This window comes from Podarcis gaigeae, assembly GCF_964106915.1.
Source record: "Podarcis gaigeae genome assembly, chromosome: 6".
NCBI classification, from domain to species: Eukaryota; Metazoa; Chordata; class Lepidosauria; order Squamata; family Lacertidae; genus Podarcis; species Podarcis gaigeae.
The window spans coordinates 42,658,408-42,680,339 of NC_139682.1; the positions used below are offsets into that span (position 1 = coordinate 42,658,408).

The 21,932-nt window shown below is 46.8% G+C and overlaps 1 protein-coding gene across 18 annotated transcripts in view; it reads right to left on the bottom strand.

Annotated features, from left to right (window-relative positions):
- Window positions 1-21,932, bottom strand: part of ATP2B4 (ATPase plasma membrane Ca2+ transporting 4) — a 168,430-nt gene that overhangs the window by 145,804 nt on the left and 694 nt on the right. For 2 of the 18 annotated variants that reach the window (XM_083744859.1, XM_083744850.1), the window contains exon 1: window positions 21,584-21,741. The exons of 11 other annotated variants lie outside the window; for them this stretch is intronic. The gene's annotated coding sequence lies outside the window, so the exon portion shown is untranslated. Of the gene's footprint in view, window positions 1-21,488; window positions 21,782-21,932 lie in introns of those variants that run through there. 5 more of the 18 variants (XM_083744854.1, XM_083744853.1, XM_083744845.1 and 2 more) reach the window with 5 other exon arrangements.

The following is a 21,932-nucleotide window of genomic DNA, read 5'->3' on the forward strand; positions in this document are numbered from 1 at the left end:
ATCCAGGCTTTATCGCAAATATTGCAGGAGACCCAAGAAAACAGAAAGAGGTTTGACAACAGTGTCATTCTGTACATACTTCCTTTCTTGCGGCACCATCCTTTGGAGCCACTGTAACTAAGTAGTTGCTATTAAGCACCCTTGTCCTGACATCATATTTTCCATCTTTAGCTGTCAGATCTCACAAACATGACTGCTAGTCCAGGGCAGCCATAGAAAGCCTTTTAGGCTGCAGTCCTGTACACATTTACCTATTCAGCTCATGTGACATGAGGTGTGGGGTGTGGCTGGGGGGTGGATGGCATTGTGGACTGAACTCTGCTGCGACTGCAGACTACAACTCCTATGAAAAAGTTAAGACTTTGAGTAGCTGTTGGTTAAGCAGCCCATTTGGAGTCTCCTTACTAGTTTGGATGGCCACGAGAAAAGAAACAAACAGCTACACCTGCTGAAATCCCCTCTCCTAATCAACAAATAAACCACCCACTCAGCAGAGTGTATGATGACCCCCACTCCATGGTGAGAGGTTAATTCTGTCTTCAAAGGCTTTTTGCCCTCTGCCACAAGCCAGGAGTTCCCCCGACAAGTGGTCAACAACCACCAGGCTCATTTCAGTTCAGTTTTCCTCCTGCCAAAAGATAACTGGCTCTAAGTGAGTAATGACAAGGGAAAGATTTGAACTGGCAAGCTGAAGGAGCCCCGATGTATTCTGTTCTCACTCTTGGAGGTTTGCAAATTCAAACCCATTTCAGACCTGTTCAACTGTTATAATAATAATAATTTATTATTTGTACCCCACCCATCTGGCTGGGTTTCCCCAGCCACTCTGGGTGGCTTCCAACAAAGATTAAAAATATATTAAAATATCACACATTAAAAACTTCCTTGAACAGAGCTGCCTTCAGATGTCTTCTGAATGTCAGGTAGTTGTTTATCTCTTTGAGATCTGATGGGAGGGCATTCCACAGGGCAGGCGCCACTACCGAGAAGGCCCTCTGCCTGGTTCCCTGTAGCTTTGGTTCTCGCAACTGTTATGGCTTGCTGCACACAGAAACCCGGGGATGGCAGTTCTATGAAGGGGGCTGTGGATTTTCAGGATTTGTCAGCACCTTCACAAATACCTTGGCAAAGCTAAAAGGCCCAGAGTTTCGGGGTGGGGTGGGGGAAAGCCGTGAGAGGAAGGGAGTTCAAACCAGGGCCTGCCAAACTCCATTTCAACTCTCTTCAGACTCCAAATCATCTTCTCAACATGTAGAAACCAAGCAGAAACTGAGGTCGTAAATCAGTAGCTTAATTAATATATTTGTTAGGACCAACTGCAAAGCCACAAAGGGTTGAGCAAGCATTTAAGTCCATCAGAAGGGAGTGACAAGCTGGAAACTTTGCTCCCTTCTTTGTCATTTTTCAATGGAGCCTAATAATAGCATGAACAGTAGTGTGATGAAAATAATGCCATTATTATGCCATTGCTCACTGTCCCATGCAGATTTCCCTCCCACTTCAGAGGGTCCATATGAAAAAGAAGACCTGCAACAACTATTAGATTTTTTGACACACAGACACACCTGCCCTGGGACCCGCAAATTTAATCTCAGGGTGGATGTTGATGTGGGCAGATCCCTGGCTGTGCTCAAGCTACCCTTGTGACCTCTGTGCCTACCTTCTTGGAAGCCTGTTGCTCTTCTACCCACAAAGGCAAACAAGAAATGCCTTCTATCGATGATCCGTCAGGATGACTGAAATACTAAGGATTCAGTACCTGCCCTATCAGCAATTCCATCAGACTTTGGAAAGGTCATTTAGCCTGCCGGCCTGCCTCGCATTCTCCCTCACAAATGTACCATATGTAAAACAGGGACAAGAAGCCACCTTCCTTCTCACCGGTTATCTACTTAGATCTGCGCTGACAGACAAGAATTCCCTCCCTCCCTTGTGACTTTGCACAGCACCAAGGCCCTCTGGTCTATATAATAAATACAAATAACCAACAACAGCAAAGCAAGCCTGGGTTGAGTTACAAAGAGCACTTCAAGGAGAACGCACACTGTGCACATCTCATCACCAAGATCGCATCAGTGGAGGCTGGAGGAGCTCTTTTTTTTAACACCAGTAAAAAAAAAAATCTGTCCTGGTCTCTCTTTAAAAGGATGACAAACCTAAAAGAGAAGATGGGGGGGGGGGATATAAAAGCATCTCATAGATTAAGAATTCAAAAAGCTCCTTACCATTCCTGACAGCTGCTATCATTCTGCCTTTTAATAAGCATACTGTGAACGTCACAGTTTCCACAACCAAGCCTAACTGGCAGACGCCAATGGTGGGTGGGCGGGGGGGGGGGGGAGATACAGCCACGCAGAAAGATAGTTTTGATAAGACTGGTGGTGCTGAAGTGGGATGTTTGTCCTCTGCCTGGAAGGGCAAAAGCACCTTTGCTCTCTCCAGCTTAAAAAGCATAACAAAAAAAGGAAGATGGGAGGACGGGCGAAGAGGGGACAGCACTGTTTCCTAAACATTCAGACGAGGAAAAGGTATTCTAGTCACAAGGAAGGACTGGTCGGGATGTCACCTCTGGGTGTCACAGAATTTAGGTCCCCCTCCATATGCACAATGGGACGCAGGTGGCGCTGTGGGTTAAAGCCTCAGCGCCTAGGGCTTGCCGATCGAAAGGTCGGCGGTTCGAATCCCTGCGGCGGGGTGCGCTCCTGCTGCTCGGTCCCAGCGCCTGCCAACCTAGCAGTTCGAAAGGACCCCCGGGTGCAAGTAGATAAATAGGGACCGCTTACTAGCGGGAAGGTAAACGGCGTTTCCGTGTGCGGCTCTGGCTCGCCAGAGCAGCGATGTCACGCTGGCCACGTGACCCGGAAGTGTCTCCGGACAGCGCTGGCCCCTGGCCTCTTAAGTGAGATGGGCGCACAACCCCAGAGTCTGTCAAGACTGGCCCGTACGGGCAGGGGTACCTTTACCTTTTACCATATGCACAGCCCACAACACAGCAAGGGACTGCTTCCCTAAGAAATCATTCTCCACAGCTGCTGGGGTGAGAGTGAAGAAGTCACACGGGTGTGGTCAATCACATGGGATTTCCCCCCACCCGTCACTCCAGCAGGAATGCTCAGAGAAGATATGCATAGCCCATGTGGCTTTTTATTTTATATACTTAATAAGAATAAGAATAATTTTATTATCCATACCCCACCCATCCAGCTGGGTCACCCCTTAAGCAGCCACTGTTAAAGCAGATTTATATCCTGCCCTCCTAGCATACAGTCATACCTTGGGTTGAATGTGCTTCAGGTTGAGCGTTTTCAAGTTAGGCTCCACGGCAGCCCGGAAGTAACAAAGCATGTTACTTCCGGGTTTCGCCACTGCACATATGCAGACGCTAAAAATGACGTCACGCGCATGCGCGGAAGTGGCAAAACGCGACCCGTGCACGCGCAGACATGCAGTCACATCTTACGTTCTATTCAGGATGCAAATGGGGCTCCAGAATGGATCCCGTTTGCACCCCGAGGTACCACTGTATTTGCAATATGAAGAAAGGGGTAACAACCACCACAGGAGCTGTTCAGAATACAATAACTATAGCAAAAGCAAGAAAACAGGAGCAGGCAGTAGGTAAGGCATTTTAAAAAAATATATTTTATTTTATTTGTTTATTTTATTTCTATACCACCTGGCAAGCATTTAGCCTGCTGGGTTGATGGCATTTTAGCAGAGCATATTAGGTTATTGTATATGCTGCTCCCAGTAACAGCCAGCATGGTATGGCTCCTCACAGCTGAGTCGCCTGCTGATTCCCGTGAAGGAGTGGGCAACTGGTGATGCAGCTGGGTGGCTGGCATGGTGCAAACCCACCAACAGGAACTCCAGGTTAGCTCTTTCAGTGCGTTTGCACTGCACCAACCTCCCCACCACCTCGCCCCCCATTCTCCTTTCCAGCAAACAGGAGTGTGCCGCTATCTCATCACCTTGTCTGCTACTGGGAGCAACACAAACAAGCAGCCTAAAACAAAGAGACATGCTGCTAAAAGCTGATCAAGCTGGTAGGCCAAATGCCTGCCAGAATTAAATATATATATATATATTGATTAATAGGCAGAAGATCAATATGGACCACCCGAGTTCCACCTTTCAGGTGCAGCCACAGAGAAGGCTCTTTCCTATGTCCCAGCTGGTCTTGAACAGCCAGGATTCACACATACTTCCCTGCAATGGGGAAATTGCACCATGGGAAAAGTGGGCATCATGCTGCTAGAAGGTGAAATCCAAGACTCTCTCACTTTACATCCTACATGAGCGCCAGCAGGTATCATGATCCCTGAATCCAGAAGCAATTCAGACACAAAGTTGGAGGCTGTAGAGGCATCAGCTGAGGAGCTAGATAAAGTTCAGGGCTCTAAGCAGATAGCTGGAGATCAGGGGACAACTATGACTGAGACTGGCTAACAGAAGACCCCAAAGTACCCTCCAGGACTAGAGCCCAGACCCTCATGGGTGCCTTCTTCCAAAGAACCAGATGCCTCCCATCACACTTCACCAGTCCAGCAATATAGGGAGTGTAAAGGCAAAGGATCCCTTGACAGTTAAGTCCAGTCAAAGGCGATTGTGGGGTGTGGTGCTCATCTCGCTTTCAGGCTGAGGGAGCCAGTGTTTGTCCACAGACAGCTTTATGGGTCATGTGGGCAGCATGACTAAACCACTTCTGGCGTAACGGAACACCGTAACAGAAACCAGAGCGCACAGAAATGCAGGGAGTGCACCAGGAGGGAGGTTATGGAATGAGGGAGGAGTGCCTGTCTTCAGACCAGGGGTTGGGCTTTTAAGGCTCTGAAGTTCTCCTTGACAGGGTGGAGCTTAGAGGTCATCTGGTGACAAAAGCTTAAACGGCCTTTGCTCTTGCCCTGCCTTACCACCTTCTCCATGGGATCCGGCATCAGACCAGACCAGGACATCATCTTGCATGCCACACAGCAACATGTCAAAATGGGCTCTGCCTTGTTCATCAAGACTTGCGTGGAAGTCCTCAAAGGCCCACAACCCATTTCTACCAGCCTGCCCATCCACAGTGCTCCTGCGTAAGAGCAGCCCAAGAGGTGGTCTGGCAAGCTGCTAGCCCCCCTTGTTCCCGGCAGGCATGTGGGGCGAGCCTGAGAAGATGCTCTTATTCAAAACTGCCCTATTATTTCTCACAATAGCAGGGATTAATTCTCAGAACAAACAGAGCTTTGCCTCCATTCTGAAGTGCAGCGATTTGTTAAACCCAATGTGGTAGTGTACACAGCTGCAAAATACATAATTTCTAATTAATGACTTGTTTTATGGCACTGTGCATACATCAGCTGAAAAGCAGTCCCTGCTCTGAAGAATTTATTCTGTGCACACAGATAAAGGGCGAGATGGGGCGGGGAGTCTGGGCTTTGAGGGCACCGAGAGGTAAGTGACTTGCTCACTGTAGTGCAGTAATTCAGCTTCAAAGCTAGGGAAAAGCACCAAGATATCAAGACTTCAAGGAGATCCTGGCTGCTGATCCACAATCTTCAAACAATCTTCAATGACTGCATTTATGCGGTGACAGAAGTCTTGGCAGCCGATGCCTTCATTCTTTAAGACACACTCAGACTATATAAGGACCTTACAGCTTCAGTCAGTGCCCTCCATCCTTCCTATATAAGGGCCAAAACAGACATGCAATGCAGGAGATCTGTCAAACAGGATCTCTCATGCATTGTTAAAAGTCTTAATAATATTCAAGGGCCCTACCAATTTGGATTGGGGGGTTAACCTCTCCCGCGGCACCAATTTTCTGATTGAAATCAGCCCCTGAAGTTTCCATTTGGCCCAGGAAGGCAAATATTGTTGTATCTGTTGTTTCACCATCCAGTATCCCTAACAGAAGCTTTGGGTGGGGCTAATCAATGTCAATAAAGGATATGATACATGGGATTTGGGTTAACCCATCCCCCTCAGTACTACTGCCTGAATCCAAGTGTGGGTGTGGAGCTGCTTTTAAATAAGGAGGGGGGGGGACCTTCATGTATTATTCACATAAAGGGGTCTCTACAAGTACATGGGGCTGTAGAGCTTCACTGCTGGACTTGTGAACTTAGGAAGGTACCTTATACAACGTCAGGTCATTGGTCCAGCCAGCTTAACAATAGCTACACTGACTGGCAGTGGCTCTCCAAAGTTTTAGATATGGGAAGCCCTACCTGGAGATACTGGGGACTGAACCTGCATGCAAAGATGATGCTCTTCTCCCAAGTTATTTCTCTTTCCCTGACTGTGCTGGATCAATGTGTGGATTTCTGTGAGATGTACACACAGAGAACATGATACCCATAGATTTCCATGGCATGGGGGAAATATGCGCTGCTGCAGACTTCAGTGCACAACACATGGCATCAGGGGCTGGGCCCCACACCCCTTGTGCTCATTTTATCTGCAGCCCCCCATCTGCATTTTCCAATCCAGTTTAAATTTGATTGTTTAAATTTATTTGGGGTGTTCCAACCAGAAATGGAAAGGTGGGATAGAAATGCACTGATAGCACAATCACATCTCCCCCAAGCAGCTTTCCAGTGAAGTCCACAAAAGTTATTTTTACTGGCCCACCTCCCAGTGCCTAGTTATGTGATTCATTTCTGGTACATGAGGCCATAATAAATTTTTTTTTAATGACTCTTTTTCCTAGTTATTTGGTTTGTTTCACTGGATGCTTGTTTTCCTAGTTGACCTGGAGGGGATTCTTACTGAAGGTCACCAGGCAAGCCTGCCTTCATGCCTAACCTGAAAGAACAGAAACGTCTCTTAAGCTCCAAAGGAATGCCGCAAGCGCATTGTTGGTACCGACACTCATTTTAAGTTTGCTGAAGACCAGCAGTGTTTTGTGGCTGTGCACCCTTGAAGCAACCAAGTATAGTAGCAGGCATGCACTTCCTTTCCTCCCCTAGAATCAGTTCAATTCCCAAAGCAAATGTGGGGAAACAAAGACAATGGGAAAACATTCATTTAATTTTATTAATACCAACCTATTTAAAATATTGAGGCAGTGTACAACAACCAGTACAATAAAACATAACATACCACAAATACAATAATAAAAATGACAGGCTTATCTTGTGGCATATATAGCTCTCCCTGTTCCACTTAATCCTTGCAACAACCCTGTGAGGTGGGTTGGGGAGAATGTGACTGGCCCAAAGTCACCCAGTGAGCTTCATGATCACGTTAGGACTAGAACCCTGGCTTCCCAAACCTGGGTCTGACACCCTAACCACCATGGCACACTACATAAGCCTGTTGGTATACCTCGGGTACCTTGGGTTACATAGGCTTTAGGTTACATAACGCTTCAGGTTACAGACTCCGCTAACCCAGAAATAGTGCTTCAGGTTAAGAACTTTGCTTCAGGATGAGAACAGAAATCGTGCTCCGGCGGCGCGGAGGCCCCATTAGCTAAAGTGGTGCTTCAGGTTAAAATGGACTTCCAGAACGCATTAAGTATGTAACCTGAGGTACCACTGTAAAAGGGTCTTCAAGAGATGTCTTGAAACTCAGTCATGAGGATGCCTGTAGAATCTCTGTGGGAAGAGTGTCCTATGGCATGGAATCAGTCGGGCCTCTGTAACGTGGAGGACCTGCCCTACATCCTAACAACCGGTTAGGATTTGGGGACTTCAAATATTCAGATGAGGTCATTTCGGCTGCCCCTCTGATATGCCAAGGTCAGCTGGTGTTCCATCTCTGGCTCACCCCCTGATCTGTCAGATGAGCTTGGGCAAACAACACTGCCTTTCTTGCCTTCGTGAGCCTCCTTGCAAACTGGGGGTCATAATGCAGCTGCCCACTGCCATGATGCGTGGTTCATGGAAGCGACGGGCTGTGACATCCTCAGGCAGCATCAACATTATTAAAATTTAATCCGGCATCACACAGAACCTTCTTTTCTTCAGACTACACATAGTGAGAGGCCAGACGGTGCCTCTCTCTTTTCCCCTCCAAGCAGAAACAAGAGAAAGGAAAGAAGATTAAAAAAAGGAAAATATAGGGAAGGGTTGTAAGCCTATGGAAACTTTGTTATCCGTTGACATTAAAGCCAAAAGCAACTAATTAAACCACCATCAAAGTCAGATGTTTTATTAGCTCAGCCTTGGAAAATCTTGGCAAGGGACAGCGGCAAAGTCACTTCCCATGACCAGGTGGAACACGGCATCTCTACCTGATCAGAACATAACCTGTGGATGTTCAGAAAGCAGAAAAAAGAAGGGGAAAAAGATATGGGCAGCAGTGTTGCAGGGATAATAAGCAATAGCAGCCCAGTCTCGCTGTGGTTAATCCTGATAAATTTTGTTGCAGACTGAGGAGATATAATCTCCTGCTTTAGGGTCTGAACAAGCATTTAATTATTAGGCAGTATTAAGGATGAAACTATTATGGGTGCAGATTATCTCACATATGCCCTCTGCCTCCCTATGGGACACTGATGCTTAGCCACCACCAGAGATATGCTACTTAACAGATCAAAAGTCTCAGGCAGCCTGTAAATTCTTCCTATCCACTAAAAAACCTCCTTCTGCTCACCTCTGCAGCCTGAAACAGCTTGTCATTTCATCTCAAGATGGCCACCTGAACAGTGCCGTCGCTGTACCCATACATCCCCTCTGTTCTGTTCTGAAAAAAGCACAGATACCAAAAGCTTTCATCAAGTTGCATAGGTCTCCACTGCTCTGAAAGCCAATGCTCTTGCAACCTGAATATTCATCTGTGACAATCCATGATCAACCCCTAGAAAGGCTTGGGTCAGAGGGCTAGTCCAGACATATTATCTTCTTTCCAGAGAACACCAACCATGCAAGAATAATATTTGAGTTAGAATGCGGAAATCCACATATGTGTACCTAACATTTTTCACAGGTATTTCTTCAGAGGAGGAAAAAATGCTGCCCTGGAAACAACCCCAGTCAGGTGGCAATGAGTAATAGACTACTGTTGTCAAAAAGAAAGAAGTAATACAACAATAAGGTATTACGGTAACTCTCCAGGGACACATCCATTAAATATCTACTACAACCAATCAGACAAGAGATGGATGAAAGTTGGAACATCTCAGCAAGCAGTGTTATCAGCTGGCAAACTTTGCCAAGACTCCCTGAAAGAAAAAATCTCAGAATGTAAGGCTTGTGCACTAAGAGTCAAATTATACATGATGTGGCAGATCCGATATAATGGATCTCCTGTTGGTTTTGGGTTTACTTTGACACAGTCATATGGGGCTACAAATTTGATCACAGCAGTGGTGCAGCAGAAGGGGATGTTTAACCCTTGTCTGTGCTTCTTTCCCGACAAATACCCCCCTCTTGAAGCTGCTGTTAACCCCACAGAGGGGAAAGTAGAGGCATCTAACCTTATTGCACCACAACTAAATTCCATTGGTAGATGCGCACAGCAGAACTGTGGGAAGGATGACTGCAGCACTGGGTCACAAACTGACACCTTAAAGGAATGAGCAATCTATATCAACCGAGCTTGAAGCACCGAACATTGGTTGATTTTAAAATGAGGGTGTAGTTTGTTAGAACATCTGCCCCGCTTGGGGAATACAGAACACCACAGTTACCATAGCAGATGGTTCTGAGTATCACCTCACCACCACACCCATCAGAGTGAAAGCAATAAAAAAAACTAAATTCCTTTTCACAGTAGTAATGCTGTGCTTCTGAGCATCTACATCAGGCATAAGCAAACTCGGCCCTCCAGATGTTTTGGGACTACAACTCCCATCATCCCTGACCACTGGTCCTGTTAGCTAGGGATGATGGGAATTGTAGTCCCAAAACATCTGGAGGGCCGAGTTTGCCTATGTCTGATCTACACTACATTGCTGCAGTTTTGGGTGGAGTAGGCCAGGCAGGCTAACCAGTGGCCCCCACACACGTTGTTGCACTGTAACTGACAACAGTCCTTATCAGTGGCCATGCTGGCTCAAGAGGATGGGAGCCCACAGCTTAGCCAACCTTTGAGTAGATAAACTGCCTGAAAAAGGATGTTTGTATCATCTGATAGGCTAGAATGTCACATAAACATCAGTACTGAAGAGTGTTTGTGTCTATATTACAGACACTATGTCAAATTGGGATGCAGGTGGCACTGTGGGTTAAACCACAGAGCCTAGGACTTGCCAATCAGAAGGTCGGCAGTTCAAATCCCCGCTCCTGCCAACCTAGCAGTTCGAAAGCATGTCAAAGTGCAAGTAGATAAATAGGTACCGCTCCGGTGGGAAGGTAAACGGTGTTTCCGTGTGCTGCTCTGGTTCTCCAGAAGTGGCTTAGTCAAGCTGGCCACATGACCCGGAAGCTGCACGCTGGCTCCCTCGGCCACTAAAGCGAGATGAACACCGCAACCCCAGAGTCGGTCACGACTGGACCTGATGATCAGGGGTCCCTTTACCTTTACCTTTTTACTATGTCAAATTAGACAATACAAGAAATGTGTGATTCACATTCTCTTTTCATTTTTAAGAAAGGGCAGGCACATGCAGGGGGTGTGGCGGGGATTGTACTCCCATCAGGATTGGGATTTCTTTTCTTAGTACCAGATATATATTTTTCCTAACTGTGGAACACTATTAACAAAACAGGGTAAGGCAACTGCGATTTTATGCCAGACCAGCATCCCCAGGGCAAAGAAATGATGTGTATCATTGTAGTAAGTTATCATAGTATTTTCTGAGAGTTTAGCAAAGAGCTCTATATTTAATTGTTGATCCAGCGCCCAAAATGGCCTTAGTATCGCCAGCAAGGCCCAGAAGCCAATTTCGCTTCATCCCAGAAAGGTTTTGCTCATGTAGTATTTAAGGGCTTCGTTCATGGCCACTCAGGGCAGAGGAAGAGCGCAGCGGAGGGTTGGTATACTATATACAAGTGCTCACTCTCTGAAGCTTAAGGCTGGACAAAGCCTATCCCTTCCTAAACCGTACCTCTCTCCCTTTATCATCTAACCTTGGCGGGCAAATTCCTTCCCAAGGTATAGAATGTAGCAGTTTAGGGCTGCTTCCATACTGGGCATTTAGTGTGGCATCACCTTGTATTGTTTTGTTCATTCATTCATTCATTTATAGATAGATATAGATATGACATACATTGGGGGGGGGGTGTTCCACATGACATTGTACTCTACTCTTTTACTTTCAACCCTCATGTATTTTCCCAGTGCTTCTTCCTTTTTCTCTCCTCTCACAACAGAAAATCTGATTTTGTGAAGAATGTTTAGACACGTTATGCCCTTGGTGATGCTGCTCCATCTTTTCAAAGACAGGTAAACCTGTCACATATTCACTGTAGCCTTTGCTTTAGTGGGCACCAGTTTATATCCCTGCCAACATTTAAAAAAATTATCTTTGAATTAGCACTAAAATTACTTTCCAGTTATTTTTTTAAAAATAAAAATATTAGCAAAACCCTGATTACATTATAAAGTGTTATAGCACTATAATGCACATTTTAAAAAGATAGAAACCTTTCCAGTCGGCACCAGCAGCATGTCCCCCCCCCCCCAAATTAAACACTTCCAATCTACACTGCTAATTCAAAATAAACATTAAACATGCTGGGATTTTAGGTTGTGTGTTTGTGTGTGTGTGTGTGTGTGTGTGTGTTAGAGAGAGTAGTAAGGTGCAATCAAGCTTAAATTAATAAGTAAAAGGTAAAGGTAAAGGTACCCCTGCCCGTACGGGCCAGTCTTGACAGACTCTGGGGTTGTGCGCCCATCTCACTTAAGAGGCCAGGGGCCAGCGCTGTCCGGAGACTCTTCCGGGTCACGTGGCCAGCGTGACATCGCTGCTCTGGCGAGCCAGAGCCGCACACGGAAACGCCGTTTACCTTCCCGCTGGTAAGCGGTCCCTATTTATCTACTTGCACCCGGAGGTGCTTTTGAACTGCTAGGTTGGCAGGCGCTGGGACCGAGCAGCGGGAGCGCACCCCGCCGCAGGGATTCGAACCACCGACCTTTCGATCGGCAAGTCCTAGGCACTGAGGCTTTAACCCACAGCGCCACCTGCGTCCCGGCAAATTAATAAGTACTTAGCGTGAAATAAACAATTGGTTTTCATTTCATTTTGAAACCCCAAATGGCTGTTCAGGGGCATTGGAACTTCCCCTTCTTCACCCACAGGAGCAATGTGGGGGAGGGGGGATCTTGTGGGATCAACATACAGTAAACGTTCTATATTCTGCATAGTGTGGAAAGCCAATTGCACTTGAATAGTGATTCATTAGCATCCCTCTGAAAGCAGCCTACGCTTAGACCAGAAAGAAACCAACTTTGGTCAAAGGCTCCTTTTGAGGATCCCAGCTAAAATATCCAGAATCAACACCGTTCTGTGAGTTGAACACACACTTTTCTGCCCCCTCCCCAATAATTATCCCTACCATGTATGTGGCCACATCAGAATTTGGTACTGCCAGGGCCGGATTTAGGTTTGATGAGGCCCTAAGCTACTGAAGGTAATGGGGCCCTTTATATGTCCAGTTGTCCTTTGTCAACACCAATTTGTCACTGTTTTTTGTGTTGAATATATGGTAATTTATGGACCTAATGGATAACCAAAACCATTTGCACATGCAGAAGTAAGGCACCCTATATATAGAAATGAGCAAACCAGTGATATTTTAGGGAGCAAGCTAGCAGGCAAGGCCCATTACTTACATCAAAGGAGCCTACACAACACAAAACACTATTGCTATATGTAGGTTTTATTTTATTTGTTTTTTATCTTATATTTTGGAAATGTACATCCAGGTTTTTTTCCTTAAAATTTTTTTGGGGGGGCCCTAAGAGAGTGGGACCCTAAGCTATAGCTTGTTTAGCTTACACGTAAATCCAGCACTGGGTACTGCACACACAAATGGTGTTGATGCAACAATTCTGAAGCTTCAGTGCAAATGAGAACAAACTGCAGGGAGGAGGGTGGACCAATTGATCTGAGTGCCCTCCCTAGCAGCAGCATTGGTGATAAACTCTGTATGGCTTCATTGTCATCCTATAGTGCCCCAGGGCAGTTCACTAAAGGCTGCTTCACAGCTATTTCTGCTAGCATAAAAACTGGAGCAGGACCCTGGGACAGGGGGAGGTACACTAGCATCCCAAAGGATCTGTGAAAATGTCAACAGGGGAACAGTTATTCTCAAAACATGCACTTACCTGCTGAAGTATGTATGAATCATAATCAAAAGAACCAGGACCTCTGCATTTAAAAGCAGTACCGATATATCTTTTGAAGAACAACTATATAATGAACTGTATGCTATTATTACTGAAACAGTGAGGTAGGGTCATGATTTACATTCTATTTGAAAATTTCATCTATGAACTGCAACAAATATCTGAAAGCATCTGACCCAGCACAGCTAGAAGGGTAGAAAACCAGTTTGTTACAGTGCCATGTGATATATTTAGTGGCACCAAATTTATTACAGGGGCAAGTGAAAGTGCAGTGACAAAGAGGATAAATCCTTGAACCTCAACAAGCCAACAACAGACTTAGTGAGACAAGACAGCAAGCAGGACAGTGAGAGCCCCTCCCCTGTTATCAATAGAAGTAAAGGCATGCCTTTCAACCTTTGGTTAGACCATCTGCCCCCGTCCTTTAGATACCATGGATGAACAACGTTTGACAAAAACAAAAACAGGAAGAAAGAAAACAACACCAGTTGTGGAAAATGTTTTGCTTCACCAGGCATTTTAGACAATCAACTTGACTCAATGCTAGTTCTGTATTTTATGATCTTATAATGTTATGTTTAATTATAGCACCACATTTTGATGGATATTTTAAAATATAAATATAGTTTATAAATAAACTCATAATCAAAATAAATAAATAAACAAAATCTAGCTTGTAACATTGGTGTAACAAAAATTACAAAAAAGTTTAATAGCCATGTCAAAGGACTCTTAGATACATGCACAGGCCAACACTTTTTGGCACGTCATTTTTCCCTTTGCTGTTGTTCCATTATTTATCATCATGCACTTCCATGACACACGATAAAGTGCATCCTTTGCATGCAGAGCAGTGCCAGGTTTAGGGTGGTATGGACAGTTCTCCCACACAGGGCACCAAGCTGAGGGGTGCAAAATTGTGTACTTGAGAGCATGAGTACAATGAAAGAGGGGGCTCTTTGACAAACTTTGTTCCAAAAGGAATTACTGTGAAAATAATAAATACGTCCTCACTAAAGTTTGCCCCTGTGCAGAAGTTCAGGTTCAATTTCTGGTACTGTTTTGATAAGGTAGCAAAAGACCCCTGCCTGAAATCCTGGTCGGTCACTCTCACAACATATTTGTGCTAGATGAATCAATGGTCTGACTTGGCAGAAGACTATTTTCTATGCTCTCCATGGAAGTAGTTTTCTAAAATAGGAGGTATTTTTTATTGGCTGCACATCCTCAGTATAATACAGAAGCTAGACTTCTGGGCTTCGAAGTGGAAACCTCATTCAAATGCCCCTTAGCTATGATGCTCCTCAGGCAAGTCAGTCAGATTGTTCACTCTCAATTCCATCTTAAGGTTGTGGTGAGGAGTGCTTGTCTGAGGTCCTTGAAGGAAGGATAGGATACCGGTACATAGAATAAAAAGGAAGGATAGGATACATAGAACAAAAATAAGTGATGCATTTGAGGCACTCTTCTGAACACCCTGCCCCCCAAAAGAGATGGGAAGGATCAAACTTCAGCTGTGCACAACATTAATTTTTTACTTCAGGAAAACAAAATCCACAAGACATTCCGGGCATTTCCAGACTATCACGATTTTCAGGTGGGACCCAGTTGCAGAATTCTAGTTGACTGGGAGGGCTGGTGCAACAAGCTAGCTTTCCCCAAAGACTGGACTTTCTGCAATGAGGGTTCTGAGAGGGAAATGCGCTAGAGTGTGTGGGGTAACACTTGCTTCAACACAGCATTCTCCAACCTCCCCACAAACCAATCAGAACGAAATGTTCAGTAATCAGGTCATCTGGAAGCACCCCATGTGAACAGGTGCTATTTCTCTATAGTTTTTAAAAATAAATGTTTTACTAATTAAAGAGAAAGAATGGGATAAGGAATAAAGCAAGGCTTCCATCCAAGTCAGTCGCTAAAACAGTACCTGTGCCATTTTGCATCTCATTCATGAGGCACATGCTTTTCTGTGGGAAAATTGATGATTCAACAGAAAAAAGGGGCGTATTAGGGATTGTGCCTTCTCCTTGCTAATATCAGACTGTACAGTCATACCTTGGATTACAGATGCTTCAGGTTGCATGTTTTCGTGTTATGGATGCGCCGAAACTCGGAAGTACTGGAATGGGTTACTTCTGGGTTTTGGCAATCACACATGTGCAGAAGCACCAAAATTGCATTTTGCGCATGTGCAGAAGTGCCGAATCGCAGCCTGCACATGCGAGACACAACACTGTGGGTTGCGAACGTGCCTCCTGCACGGATCACGTTCACAACCCGAGTGTCCACTGTATACAAACAAGACGAAAACACCAGTGGCTGATGTATGTTCTACAACCCTCACACAGCCAGCCAGTTAAGTATCCCAAAAAATGTGTGAATTGATGTCATAGTGACAGACACCCTACAACCAACTTTGTCAAGTGAATGTATGCATGGCATTTGAAATAGGCCAGCTAAACACTCCATGGTGCACACCACTGGCACACAGAAGGTTCACAGAAAGGTTTTCCAAACTGTAGTGCTTGGTATCTCTCTCACACAGATAGAATTGCAACATACAGTGAAGCTTATTGTTGTGCCACAGATCAAGGCAAAGAGTGCACCATTACGTTTGTTCTTGGCTCCCTTGATGGCTTAACTCAGATTTCCCACAAAGCAGTGGGAAGACTTGAGATCTGAGCAGTTTCCCCAGTTCTTCAAACAGAGGTGGAATCCCTTTTGTGGAGGGATGTCACACCCTCCTGGAAGAGAGAAAAAGAGGGCATTTGTGTTACCCTCTAGGCTATCTGGGTGAATTTCAAAGCTCAAGTGTAAAACCGAGGGAAGTAAAATGTTAATCCCAGCTCACCAACACTCCACAGTCCTGGAAACACAGCTTGCTATTGTATTTTCTTCAGAGGACTAAGGAGTTCTAACTTCAAAGCCATCTTATACTTCAGAGAATGACCCACTACCCATAGCGCGGCTGGTGTGTTTCAAACCCAACCTATAAAACCTAAACCAAGGGAACCACAAGTTATATTCCATGCAGGCACTAGATGCAGAAGATATACTTATGCAGATGCCTTTCCATTTCTACTGAGGAACTGCAGCTCCTGCTAGTTTTGCTACTATGCTAGGCTATGAATATCCATGGGATCAGGCTGCAACATACAGGGTGCATTCAGATGTGGGGAATACAGTGGTACCTCGGGTTACATACACTTCAGGTTACATGCACTTCAGGTTACAGACTCCGCTAACCCAGAAATAGTACCTTGGGTTAAGAACTTTGCTTCAGGCTGAGAACAGAAATAGTGCTCTGGCGGCACGGCAGCAGGAGGCCCCATTAGCTAAAGTGGTGCTTCAGGTTAAGAACAGTTTCAGGTTAAGAACGGACCTCTGGAACGAATTAAGTACTTAACCCGAGATACCACTGTATTGCATTAGTTTCCCTGGCGATGATGCTAGAGCTCCTGTCCCATTTTCTAATGTTCTTTTTGACCAATATACCAGCAAGGACTGCCTCTCCCCATATGAACCTACCTGGACCCCGAGATCATAATCCAAGGCCCTTCTAAGGAACATAACAGACTGTCTTCTGTTGGCAGCTTGCTGATGGAGAATTATAAGGTGATGGATTATAGCCAGAAAAAACTTGACTATCAAAATCACTCTAGAGATACGAGTGGACAGGGTGACAAGAACGGGCCTTTTCTGCAGTGGCTGCAGTTTGTGGAATGCTACCCCTAGGGAGGTTCAGGGGCTCCTTCATTATACACCTTTAGATGCTAGACAAATATGTTCCTCTTCAACCAGGCCTTCGGCTAATTAACTTCCAATACCCTTTTAAATGTGTTGTGGGAAGGGGGGTTATTTGTTCTGGTTTATATTATTTGTGTGTTTTTGTTATCTTGCATTTTTGTGTTGTGAACCACCCTGGGATCTACAAATGAAGAGTGGCATACAGATTTAAATAATAATAAAACCAGTTGGTGTGGTGTGGCAACAACATTGAAAAATTCCCCCACTCTTCTTGCACATGCATGCTTCCGTTCCCTCATGATAACAGCAGGAAAGAACCGTTCGCCAGTATGGAGCCCCAAGTTTTATCACTTTAATCCTGCAATTCTGAGGATTATGGAGGCTGCAAACAGGTATTTTTTTTCCTGGAGTCAAGTAAGATGGAAATGTTACACAAAACATGTGCTATGTTCCATTAGATTTCTTGGAAGTGGCTTTTATGCATGTGGAAGTTGAAATATAATGTGGAATTTAACACTTGGGGAAGCTTTGGGAAAATGGAATAAACTGCTATCTGAATGCAGCCAGAATCATCTGTACTCTGAGCATTCTAACTTGCAGGGAGTGGGGAGATTCCTTGCCCTTGGCTTGCTGACAAGTGGCTTTGCAGAAGACTGCTCAAATCCTTTCTGCTCCCTATTTCACACCTTTACGTATGTCTAAAAATAACATTGCACGGAAGGGGTTTGTTTTGCTGTTTTGCATAGTGAATGAAAACAACAAGATGACATTTAGGAGATATTGTGCAGGTGGTGGGGATTCAGTCCAGATATTCAACAACACTCAGACCCAACGCTTTCATAGAGATAGTAAAAGATCATTCACTCCCCCCCCCCAAACATTCATAGGTGTATGGATGATGGGGCTTAGAGTATGATTCACCCCGATGTTGTGGGTTTCTGCCCCCTCCCTCCCTTAATATGACAGGCTGGTGCAAACAGGGAAGTAAAATTAATGAAACACATCAAAACCCCATTGAAAAGAAAATCAAGCAGCATTACCCTATAGAGAGCTGCAATTCAGCCCTGAGTCATACTTCTCAACTAGACCTTCATATTGCAGAATAGCTTCAGCTCCCCAAGTTCCCTCCAAGCCTTTAAGGCAACCAGCATCCTACACCTGAGTATTCAACAGCTTCAGCTAATCAACCCTTTCTTGGCTCTCCTCCCAGCTCTGTCACTGCACCTCCATTCTGATTTTCTGACTTGTAATAGCCTTCATTTAATTCTAAGGCTAGATTTGCACACATTCTGGCTTGCGACAGCCTTCATTATTCCAGCCTTGCCCCACTGCACTCCAACTTTACCATAGAATTACTGCCCCACTTTGGGAGAGGGCTGTGGTTCCATGATGTGAATTGCAACCTGCGAGAGGCTCCTTCAGTGCCTGAAAACTCCAGTTAAAAGAGCACAGGAAAGCCTGGGCAAGGAAGATCTCTGGAGGCTGGACACACCAACAGTAGGACTGAGGCTCTCAAAAGGCAGCTTTTTGTATTGTGCACACATTACTGCTTTCCCTCCTCTATCCTCCCTGCACAGTGAGTGGTGTTAGGTAGGGCTGAGCTACGCCATGCAAAGCACCATGGCTGCCCGTTACCCTGAATTCACACCAGGCAACAGAAACAGCTAAAAAGTCCTCTTCCTGCACTTTTAGAGAAAGCAGAGATTTATTTTAATTTTTTAGCTGCTGAACAAAATCATGCTGCAACGCTTCTCTTCCCTGGGCTCTATTGAAGGCAGGCACTCCTAAGGCATGGTAAATGCAGCACACAGGTCTGAGATCACAGATGGGGAACCTGCAGCTCTCCAGATCTAACACCCATCAGCTGAAGCTGGCATGACCAATGGACAGGGATGGTGGATGCTGAAAGCCAGCAACACCTAGTGGAGGTTCCTCTCCAGCAAGACACACTCGGAAAGGAAATGGGAAGGGAGGCAACAGGAGGAACAAAAACCATTTTTACCCCAGCGACAATTCACTAGCAGATGGGAGTTTCCCCCAAATGAGGTTGTGCTCCCCCCCCCCCACCTGTCAGGAGACTGGCAAAAAGTCAAGACAGGATTGCCTTGCCGCTAATGGGGAGGGGGAGAACAGGGTGTGCTTCCATCTGCTACAGCCATTTGGCAGACCTGATTACCAACTGTGTCAGACTGCAGGGGTTCTGCACAGCTACCCATAGGAGGAGTCCCTGGTGTCAGCTGCTCGGAGGGGGGAGGGAAGAGGAAGAGAAAGGGGAGATCTCTGGGGAGTGCGGAAAACACCATGCAAAGACACACACACACCCCAGGTTCCTATGCAAGAGTACTACGAAGTAATCCTAATAAGCTTAATTGGATTTACTTCCAAGTAAACGTGCAAAGGATTGCAGCCTTAAACCTTTTGGGGCGAGGTGAGGGGTGGAATTCTCTTCAATAGTTACTTGTGGCTGCTGCCTCTAAGCCCCCTCCCCAAATCTTTGAATAAAGAAAGATGGGAGGACATTGACTCTAACATGCTTCGTGGGGGACACAGAAAACAGAACGCCACTTGGAAATAAAAAGCTTTGCTATATAAACACTACACACACACACTTCCATTTCCTCCTCCACAACACACGCCCGCCCTCCTCTTCTAGATTGCTTAACGCGGATTCCTACAGAACTCTCACAACTAGGGGAGTTAAGGAGTAGGAAAATGTCATGTCACTCCTGCCTACCCGGCTCCCCCCCCCCCACCTTTTAACGCATTCCAAAGGGAGACGTGGATTTTCTAATCCATGCGACTCTGAATAATGTGCGGCGGGGAGACGTGAGTGTTAATTCCTCTGTGTGTGTGCGCGCGCGTCCGCCACACTAGCAACACAAGGGGCGGCGGCGGAAAGACAGCCCAGCGTGGTTTGGGGCATGGGATGGGTGTGGAAGGCACATTCCGCTGCCTGCACGGGTGCATCGAAGCAGCGGAACAAGTTACACAAGCGTGCCCTTTCTCCTACTTTCTCTCACCCCCACCGAACCTCACCTGCTGGCGCGCTATGCGGCCATGGCCCCCAACTTGTGTCCCCCCCCCTTCTTCTGGCATGCCCACTAACGCAAGCCGTTCCCGACTCGCCAGAACCACCCGGTGTCCGGTCCTGCTGCCCTTGACCCACCCACGCAGCGTGGGCGGGGAGTCTCCTTCCGCCGCTCCCCCGCACGAAGCCCACCCCCTCCTCCTCCTCGGCCGATCTCCGCAGTGGCAAGGAGAACATTCCTCCAGGCGCCCCGCTTTGCAACACCCATTGCCAAACCCTTAGAAAGCCCTCCTCGGCGGGGCGGGCCGGGAAGAGGACCTGCGGTGGGAAGGAGGGGGCGGCCGGGCACGCTCTCCCCGTCCTGCCGCGCCCCTCGGAGGCGACCGATTAGCTGGCATTTTTCGAGCTCCCCCGCTCTCCCTCCTCCTCCCGCATCCGTCCGTCTGGCTTCCAGCAGTCCATTTGTCAGCGCCAAGCAGGCGCCCCCGCCCCGCCAAGCAGCGAGGAGGGGCCCAGCCAACCCGCCCCCCCCCGCGCCACCGTTTTCAAATTAAAACGCCTAAACGGTCGTCGTCGGTGACACACAGACCCAGTATTGTGCTCCCGACCCGGTAAATAATCAGGTTACTGTGCTAAAAGCCCAGGAGGCTGCACAAACACACCACGCAAGCAGGCTACAGGTTCGGATCTGGCATTCTGAACTGCACAGACCGCCCCTCGCGCTTGCTAACTTGCTTGCCATCTTCCCCTGGTTTTTCTTTTTTTAAAAAAAGAAATACTGAACACCCCCAAGAGAGCGGGATCGGGGCCCCATGTGCAAGGAAGGCGCTGCCCGGGAAGCGCGCGCGCCCTGGCTGCGCGCCCGCTCAACCCCGCGCGCCTTTTACTACGGATTGGCCAAGAGGTCGAGACTTTCGTTTTCTTTTACTCCCCTTCCGCGCCCCCGCGATCCGTTGAATAAGTCTTTCTCTCACACTCCCCTCACACAGGCGAAATTGCTTCAGGAATTCAGCCCTCCTTCCCGCGACTCCCACCCCCCCCCCCCGCCCGGCCTCTAACCACCACCTTTGCTAACAGAGGAGTGTTGTAATGTTGGGGGTGAATTCCTGAAACGGCGATTCAGGAAGATAAGCCTGTCAGGCGCGGTTACAGCGCCTGCCAACATTTCTGCATGCAACAGAGTAGTGGTGGAAGGATTTCTCTCTTTTTCTAAGTTCAGTTTCAACATCGCGGGGGAAGAGAGAGATAAAAGGCTGGGAAACAAGATATTCCGCACTCTTCGTTTTTTAAGGCAGTCTATGAGCAAACCCACAGAGCAACCGTGTTACAGTTGTAAGCAAAACAAAATACCCCACCATCAACAGGCACGCAGCTTTATTATAGCTACAGACACGACGCCGACTATAATCGTTAATGGATTTCCGCAAACGCCCCGTTGCTCCGCACAAGAACACACTCTTAAGAGAAAAGGCAGCAAAACCAACCAACTGACCTCAAGGAGCGCCCCGGATATTCCATCGCTAAATTATAGGCGGACAAACTGTTGCTTTTATTATGCACTTTGTGCAGCCGGTTTGCATTACGAACCTCCCAGTGATCTCCGTATGAAGGGCGGCGTAGAAATTCAATGGAGAAATGAAAATCAACTCTGAAACACTCTCCCACCCCGGCGCTTCCTGGGGGCTGCACAAGAAACCGACCAGACGGGGGATCTTTCCGAGCCGGATCTCTTCCCGGCGCCTCGCGATTCTCAGGCAAAGCGGCGGCTGCGCTCCGCCCCACCCAAATCTGCCTTCCTGCTCCATCTCCTCCCTCCTCCCAAGTTTGCTTCCTGCGGACCGAGCGCACCACGAGCGGGCATGGAAAATATGTTTGCAACACTTTTCCATCCTCTGCCTGTTCCCCCAGTCAGGCTGCCGGGGGGGGGGGGGAGGGC